The sequence below is a fragment of the Octopus sinensis genome, linkage group LG14, assembly GCF_006345805.1.
Source record: "Octopus sinensis linkage group LG14, ASM634580v1, whole genome shotgun sequence".
NCBI lineage: Eukaryota > Metazoa > Mollusca > Cephalopoda > Octopoda > Octopodidae > Octopus > Octopus sinensis.
In genome coordinates, this window is record NC_043010.1 from 12,335,732 (window position 1) to 12,345,731 (window position 10,000).

At 34.0% G+C, this 10,000-nt stretch overlaps 1 protein-coding gene across 5 annotated transcripts in view; it reads right to left on the reverse strand.

Annotated features, from left to right (window-relative positions):
- The window catches only part of LOC115218987 (protocadherin gamma-A4-like), a 322,165-nt gene that overhangs the window by 43,660 nt on the left and 268,505 nt on the right, over positions 1-10,000 (reverse strand). For 3 of the 5 annotated variants that reach the window (XR_005001801.1, XR_005001800.1, XM_036508641.1), the window contains one exon: positions 1,560-1,659. The exons of the other annotated variants lie outside the window; for them this stretch is intronic. The gene's annotated coding sequence lies outside the window, so the exon portion shown is untranslated. Of the gene's footprint in view, positions 1-1,559; positions 1,660-10,000 lie in introns of those variants that run through there. 5 annotated transcript variants of the gene reach the window in all.

The following is a 10,000-nucleotide window of genomic DNA, read 5'->3' on the forward strand; positions in this document are numbered from 1 at the left end:
CTAAATGCAGATGAAATTAAATATATATGTTACATATGTGTGGACATGTATATATATATATAGAGAGAGAGAGAGAGAGAAAGAGAGAGAGGAGAGAGAGAGAGGGAGAGGAGATATATATATATATATTTCGTATACATATGTGTATGTGTTTATATATATATATATATAATATATATATATATATATATATATATATACACATACATCTTTTCTTTACACTCCTCTTCATTTTCAATTACACATATATATACATATACGTACATACATTAATGTATATATATTATATTATTTACATAATGCATAGTATATATATATATATATATATATATGTATATGAGAATGCATATAGATATCTATTTATATTTACCCATATATTTATAAACACACATATACATATAAGCACATATACATATATGCATACATGCATAGATACACACATATACACACATACATACATACATACATACATACATACATACATAAATACACACATATACATACATACAAACATAAGTACGTATATTCATTCATTCTTTCATTCATTCATTCATTCATACATAAACGCAGAAGAAAAGTATTTATTTAGGCTAAACATTAACAAAGTATACAAAGTTGAAAAATTTGTAAAAAAAATATACAAAAAAACTCATCAAACTTAATTGAAACAGAAATATATATATGTCCAGTTTGTCCAAATTCTATAGAAAAATACCGAATGCCAAGTTTTGCATTTCTATTTTCTTTATATTTTTACTGATAGCTTCCAGAGCAAATATACTTGATTGATTTTTTTCTCGCACTTCTCTACAAATATATCTTTCTTAGCATGTTGAAATTTGGAGAAAAAAAGAGAAGAAAATATTAAAAAAAAACAACCCAGCAACAACAACAACAACAGTATTCAATAGCAACACCACTGTCGAAGTTCAATCCTGACAAGTGTTAGTTATATTGCTGAAGGTAGGAGAAGGGTTCCCACGATATCAATCAATAAAAACATATATAAATATAAATATATATATATATATATAAATGTAAAAAGTACTTCACAAGTATGCTACATCCATGTTTTTCGCTCAATAAACACTTTTAACAGCTCTGGGCCATAGCACTTACATGGAATGAGAAGAAAAAAAACCCCCCCAAAAAACAGCAACCACAAAACAAGGTAGAATAGATAGATAGGTAGTTGGACTTGCGACAGGCTTAAAATTGGAGCGAGCCAGGCACAGCAGTATTAAGATGCGTGAGAGCTGCTGAAACTGTTTTAGGAAGCAAAATATACCCTTATAGCTATACATGCCTTAAAGCAGGATAAAAAAGTACAGGCAAAATTTCCTGAGAATATATGACAGTAATTTGTTATTAACCCTTTCATTTCAGAAGAAAATTGTGTAAAATAACTTAAGGCACTTTTTTTTTATAGTTGTTTTTTGTTGTTTCAATTTGTTTGTTGTTTGTTTTTGTAATTGTAATTATTTATTTTCTTTTACACAATTCTAGTTTCTTTTAAATAGTTTACATGAGAAAATAGTATTTAATTTTTGAATACATACCTTGGTAATTTTTTTACTGTTTTTACTTTAAAAGAATTTCAGTACACATCTTGAAACTGTCTTTCTATACCTTCAGTGATCTTTGTAGTAAAGTGCCAAACTATTAAAAGAAAAAAACAGCTTCCTTGAATAGCTGTATCTGTAATCCATGTCTCCCAGTGAAGTCTGCTCTAACTACTGCTACAGCATCATGTTATATTGATAGATATATCTGAAGTGTGAGTAAGTGCAACCGTTGATAAATATCTGTGGTCTATATAAGTACTAGCATTTGTCTATGTGTCTGTGTGTCTGTAAGCGCACATGTGCCGGTGTGTAAATGTGTAGCGTGCGTACACGAATGTGCTTTTGTGTTTGTGTGTATGAGTGTGCGTGGAAGCACCTGTGAGCTAGTGTGTATATGCCTGCCTGCCTGCCTGCCTGTCATCTGTGCATGTCTCTATACTAGCTCAGTCGTCATGTACATGCGCCGGTGTGTCTGTGTGTATGTTTTCTATGTGTGCATGTGTGAACAGAGTGAGAATATTGACTCCAGCATGAGTTTGGTCAGCAAGGAATCAGAAAAATCTTTTCAGTTCTTTTAGTAAAGCAATTCAATACATATACTTCCATAAATACATACACGCATAAGCGTTACAGACAAAAGCTGTTCAATAGGTACATACGCATACATACTTATTATACGTGGAAAGAATTCAATAACATCTGTGCCAAACTTCATTATTTCACTAAAGATGAATGGTATTTTTCAAGAAATTCTTCCTTAAACTCACTTTCTTTCCTAAAAGTTGTCTTAGCTCTCAGGTGGTGGTAGCTGCAGAGATGGTGATGGTGGTGACGTTAGAGGAGGTTCAGATGTATTTCCTGATAAAAATTTATATCTTCCAATAATTTATAAATTTACTTCGAATAAAGAAATTTTGATTTAATGAATAAAGACTGTAAAATGAGAAAATTAGACCCTGACAAGTTATATCAAAGTAAATTTTCCAGGCACTTATCATTCAATCTAGACAATTTCCAATGGGAGAAGAGGCATCTGATATTGTCACTTATAAAATACAGAAAATTAATGAAAACATGCAGTTGTTGGAATCTTTTCTTTTTTTTCTGCAAAAGTATATATATTTTTTATTTCATTATTTTATCATCATTATCAATGTGATAATCACAATTGTAATAGATATTATTTCCAAAATTATTCCTATTCCCACTATTATTATATTCACACATTATCCTTGCTATTATTTTAATAACAATAATAACAGTAAAAAGAATAACAACAACAACAATAACAACAACAACAATTATTTATTATTATTATCATTGTTGTTGCTGTTATTATTATTATTATGGTGATGATGAAAATGATGATGTTGATGATGATGATGATCATCATCATCATTATATCTATCATCATTATTATTATTATTATTATTATTATATTATTATTATTATTATTATTATTATTATTCAATTTTATATAACTATTCCACCACCACCATATGCACATATGAATTATAACTTGTCTTTGTAATATTCCCTTCATCCAGTGCCCCTTGTGGCAAATAAAAGAAATCATCATGATCATTATTATATATATTGTATAATAATAATAAAATAATAATAATAATAATAATAATGTATTATTATTATTGCTGTTGCTGCTGTTGTATATACTATTATAATTTTCATTATTATAGGTGCTATTAAAATTATTTATCATAAAAATTTTTTTCATCATGTGAACAATTTCATAAATATTTTATTATTATTATTATTATTATTATTATTATTATTATTATTATTATTATTATTATTATTTTGCTGCCTTCTCTCACCCCCACCACCATCACCCCCACCACCACACCCTTCTTGAATCTTATTCTAATTCTCTCCAGCACCATTATTACAAACATTAGGCATAACCTGCTACCCTCAACCCCTATGCCATTACCTACTCTTACAACCACCCTAACACCACCACCACCACCACCACCACCATCACCACCACCACCACCATCACCACCACCACCACAATATACTGAATTATAATCAAGACAGCTATCCTTCCGCCATGTCTGCTCCCACCAACACCTTCAAATTATATCAATGTTCACTTTAATACTGTCATCATCATCATTATCATCATTATCATCATCATCATCATTATTAGCAGAGGCAGCAGCAGCAACAGCATTGCCACCAATTACACCGACATCAACATCAACATCAGCATCAGTATCACCAATATTACACCATCTCCACTATGTCGCTATGCTATAATCATCCTACATAATAAATAATATAACTACATCGTACGTATTAGAATCAGGAGTAATTTAGACAACTGGCATCAACACCATCATAACCACCATCACCACCACCGCCACCACGTACACCAACATAACCACCACCACCACCACCACCACAATCATCACCACCACAATCACCACCATCACAACCTGCTACCATCACCACTACCACCACCACCATTGCCACCATCACAACTACCACTATCACCATCATCACCACCACTACCATCAGAAGCACATCCATCACCACCACCACCACCACCACCACCACAATCACCACCATCACCACTACCACCATCACATTGGCCACCACCATTGCCACCATCACAACTACCACTATCACCATCATCACCACCACTACCATCAGAAGCACATCCACCACCACCACCGCCACCACCATCACCATCACAAGCACCACCACCACCACCATCACAAGCACCACCACCACCACCACCATCACCACCACAATCACCACCATCACCACCATCACAACCTGCTACCATCACAAGCACCAACACCACTACCATCATAAGCACTATCACTATCATTACCATCGCATGTATCACAAACCCTATTTCCCTCATCACCAAGATCACTAGATCATGACCATGACTACCATGACCACCACCACCACTACAAGTGCTAACTTCACCCTAGCTACCATTATTACTTCCACAATTTCTGCAGCCCCTCTGTTGCACTCACCTCTAACTATTGCTATCAATATATTTTTTTACCCACTGGCAATGTCTGCCTGTTATTAAAACTGTCGCAATCATCTCAAAACCATTAACCCTGTCTTTGCTACCACCACCACCACCACCACCTTGTATATAGTGGTGGCCACGGGGGTTCAGTTATGGTGTGTGTGGGTAGTGGAGATAATAGCGATTTCTAGTATAGGTTGTAATTGAGAAGCTTGCTTCCCAACCACATGATTTTGGACTCAGTCCCACGACATGGCACCCTGGGTGAGTCTCTTCTGCTATAGACCCGAGTTAACAAAAGTCTGGTGTGTGGATTTGGTTGAGAGAAATTGAAAAAAAAAAAAAATAGTTGTGTGTGTGTGTATGTGTGTGTATGTGCATGTTTGTGTTTCCTAATCTTGACAGCATGTGCTTGTTGTAAATGAGTGTCGCTGGCTTACAAACAATGCCATTTATTTCCAATATTCTGTAATAAAAATATAAAATTATTTTTTGTTGTGTCTGGGGAGAGTGATATTGTCTTAATGCCTTATTATCTAACACACTCACCGGTTCGATTTCCACTCATCTATTATTTATAATTTTTCTTCCAAAATTTTCATTGCTTTCAATGGATAAAAGCAACAAAAAGTTTGGAAGAAAAAATATGAATAATAAATGAGCAGAAATTGAACCAGTGAGTGTGTTAGATAACGAGGCATTAAGACAATATGGTTCTCCCCAGACACAACAAAATTTGCTTCAGCACCTGAATTCACATAAAGAATCTTGCAAACCAGATACAAAAACGAAGTAAAATAATTTTTTTTAGGAAATAAGTAACATAACTTATGTTATGTTACTTTTGCGCAGGAGTGGCTGTGTGGTAAGTAGCTTTTGCTTACCAACCACATGGTTCCGGATTCAGTCCCATTGCGTGGCATCTTGGGCAAGTGTCTTCTGCTATATCCCCAGGCCGACCAATGCCTTGTGAGTGGATTTGGTAGATGGAAACTGAAAAAAGCCTGTCGTATATATGTATATATATTTATGTGTATGTGTGTATTTGTGTGTGTGTGTATTTGTGTGTCTGTGTTTGTCTCCCTAGCATTGCTTGACAACCGATGCTGGTGTGTTTACGTCGCCATCACTTAGCGGTTCGGCAAAAAGAGACCGATAGAATAAGTACTGGGCTTACAAAGAATAAGTCCCGGGGTCGAGTTGCTCGACTAAAGGCGGCGCTCCAGCATGGCCGCAGTCAAATGACTGAAACAAGTAAAAAAAGCAAAAAAATAAAAAAACAATATCTTGGAAATTAATTCCAAGATATTCATGTTCTTTATCCAGGTAATTAATAAGTAATTTGGTGTCTTGTGGGAACATCTAACATTCTGGGTATATTGAGGACTCATATCTCCAAGGCAGGTTAGCCATTGTTCTGCTGTGGCCTGATTGAAACCTTTTGCACATTTGAATTATGTTCTCATTGAAGAATAGAAGCCAAGAAATGGTCCTGTGAAGATTACATGCAACCAATACCAAAGAGACAACAGAAAAAGGAGAAAGAAATGCAAATAAATAAACAACATTATCTTTTGCCCCTTTCTCATGCAATTGCGGTTGCTGGTACTGACATGGCTGTGTGGTAAAGAAACTTGCCTTGTAATTACGAGGCTTCAGGTTCAGTTCCACTGTATGACACTTTGGAATAGTATTTTCTACAACCGAACTGACTAATGCCTTGTGAATGCAATTGCCAGGCAGAAACTCTGTGGAAGCCTGTTTTATATATATCGTTAGCCACAACACACATTTTTTTTCTCTCCTTGTTTTCTGTGTCCATTTCTGTAGAAGAGCGTAGGCTCGAAACGTAAAAGACTTTTACTATTCCTGAGCTATATACTAATACATCTATTTGTTTTGTACACCACCCATCTTCGTCTTTTGTTTTTATCCGTAAACTCTCCCTATATATATATATAATTATAATTTAGGGTATCTAAGAGATACCACCACGCTGGAAATAGCAACCAAAACCTGACTCTAAAACCACATTAAATGTTCATACAGAACCAGGAGAGAAGACAAAAGGACAAAATAAACTAGCAAAAATTACTGGATAACTCCAGATCCCAGATTTCTGGCTTTGCATAAGAAATACTTTTATATATATATATATATATATATATATATATATATACCGGAGTAGACACATAAATGTGAAACAAGGCGGAAAAAAAGAGTACTCAAATACCAGTGGTAGAGTAATGTGGTTTATTTAAAGCAGCAGAAAATTCTACAAAACCTGTTACTCTGAGTTTCGCGAAACTCAGAGTAACAGGTTTTGTAGAATTTTCTGCTGCTTTAAATAAAGTATATCTATATATATATATATATACAAGTACATATACATGTGTGTGTATATATATACGTTAGTACATAGTTTACAGATGTGATTGAGGTATTCTCAGTATAGAAGAAAACTTAGTAGTGCTCAAAAGACTCATCATTCCACAAGGTAAAGAAAAGTTATAAGAGGGATCAGGCTGAGCATGTATAGAGGCAATTAAAGGGATGAGCAAATTAGGTGCATCAAATATATTAAATGCATTAAGTACATCAAATACATAACGTATTTGATGTACTTAATATGTTTAATATATTTGATGTACCTAATTTGCTCATCCCCATAATTGCTTCTATATATAAGTACATATATATGTATGTGTGTGTGTATATGTTTGTATGTATGTATGTGTGTATGTATGTATGCATGTATGTATGTATGTTTGTGTATATATATACACACACACATGTATGTGTGTATATGTGTGTGTATTTATGTGTGTATATATATATATATGTGTGTGTGTGTCTTTGTGTTTGTCTTCCACCACCACTTGACAACTCGTGTGGTTTTATTTATGTACCCCATAACTTAACAGTTCAGCAAAAGAGACTGGCCAAATAAGTACCAAATTTAGAAAAAAGTAATGGGATGGATTTGATTGAGTAAACACTTCAATGTGGTGCTCCAGCAAGGCTGCTGTCCAATGACTGGAACAAATGAAAGACAAAAGATATATTTGTTGGTGGTTTTCTGTTTGCTTTTTTTTTATATTTTACTTTATTCTTTACATATATATTTATTCACATACAAAGCATAGGCACTAAAATTCATTCTGAAATATCATTGCCACCATAGGATTGTAGATGAATTCTTAGTTATGATTGTAGGATTGTAGCAGACCAATCACATCAATTAATTTCATGCTAACCCTTTCGTTACTAACCCGGCTGAAACCGCCTCTGGCTCTGTAGTACAAATGTCTTGTTTTCATAAGTTTTGAATTAAAATCTGTCACCAAACCTTAGTTACAATTAATGTTCCTAACACTAACTTAACGATAACTAAGTTATTTTACTAAATTCTTTGTTATATTTAAAATAATTGAGAGAAAAACAGAGATCTCAAAATAAATACAGTAATGAAAGGGAAACAGGCACAGGCATAGTTGTGTGGTAAGAAGTTTGATTCCTAGTCAAATGGTTCTGAGTTCAGTCCCACAGCATGGCATCTTGGGCCAGTATCTCTTAGTATAACCTCAGGCCACTCAAAGCCTTGTGAGTGAATTTGGTAAACGAAAAACAAAAGAAGATAGTTGTATATATATATAATGTACTGTTCCATGATAGAAAATTCAACAAAAAAGTACTCTATCTGGTGAAAGATAAATATTATTTATAAATATGGGTTGTGCCTGAAGAATATGTTTGAGATATTTCTCAACATACATGAAACTATTAGTAGCACTTAAAGACATGTATTGTGTCCTTTAAATAAATAATATATATATATATATATATATATATATATATATATATATATATATATATATATATATATATATATGTATATATACATATATATGTATATATTGAAAGAAATGGTAAGACAACAAAAGAATGAAAGAGACTTCGATATTATGTAAATAGAGGAATTTATCTGTAAATGTAATATGTGACAATTATTTGGTAGCCATGATAAAACTCCAAGTTGCGGATGTCGGGGCAGAAACCCACGCCGCCATTTCTTCAGTTATCCGGCGATCGAAAATATGCTATGAAAATGGTTGTAATTTTCTCCAAAAGTTTCTTAGAGTATAGTTCCCTTCATGGTATAGGTATGTTTTTCATAAAATAATCGATGTAGTAGGCTTCCATATTGAATTCTTCTGCGGGGCAGAGTCCTCAACCGATTTTTTATATATATATACTTCAGTTTTCTCTTGTGTTTTAAATGTACACTATTTTATATATTCAGCAACAATTTAGATTCAAATGAATATGGTACTTAATTTAGATGCACCAGAATTTTGTATGCTGTTATCCATAAAAATTTGTGGGGTGATTATAATCAAAATAAGCAACAAGAATTACTCCGGTAATTTGGTACAATTGTTTCACACTACATCATTTTATTAAAAGTTCTAAATATTACAGCAGATTTAAGATGCTGAGTGCTCATCAGCCAAATATATAGGTTTTATATTTTATATATATAAAATAGTGTACATTTAAAATAAGAGAAAACTGAAGTATATCATCATCATCATCATCGTTTAACGTCCGTTTTCCGCGCTAGCACGGGTTGGACGGTTCGACCGGGGTCTGGGGAGCCAGAAGGCTGCTCCAGGCTCCAGTCTGATCTGGGAGTGTTTCTACAGCTGGATGCCCTTCCTAACGCCAACCACTCCGCGAGTGTAGTGGGTGCTTTTTACACACACACATACATACATACACACATATACACACATATATATACATACATATATATATATATATAAATTTATTATTCTCAAACAGGAATAACATTGACAGTGACTTTAAAGTTTCGACCAGCTAAGCCATCATCAGACTTTTGTGAGTGCGTATGCATATACATATGTGTGTGTGTATGTGTGTGTGCATATGTGTGTGTGTGCATGTATGTGTGTGCACGTGTGTGTGTGCATGTGTGTCTGTGAGTATTTTTCTGCCTGTGTTTGTCTCTCGCCATCACTTGACAATCAGTGTAGTTTAGTGATTCAGCAAGACATACCAACAGAATAAATATCAGGCTTAAAAAAATTAAGTACTGAGGTCAATTCACTTGACTAAAGTCCTTCAAGACAGCACTCCAGCATGGCCACAGCCCAACGACTGAAAGACGCTGAAAATAAAAGGATGACTAAATTTATGGTGAGTGAACTTACGGTGGTCATTTACGACCAAGCAAAACAACATCTGATTCCATCTCGGTTATGAGATCTGGAGAGGGAAGAGAATCTTTAAGAACGGTGATAAATATGGCAATTTCCAGAGAACAAGGACAATGTAAAAATGCGTTCTTGGACATTAGATTGTGGTTGATGATGTGCTGGTAAAAAAAATAGATGGT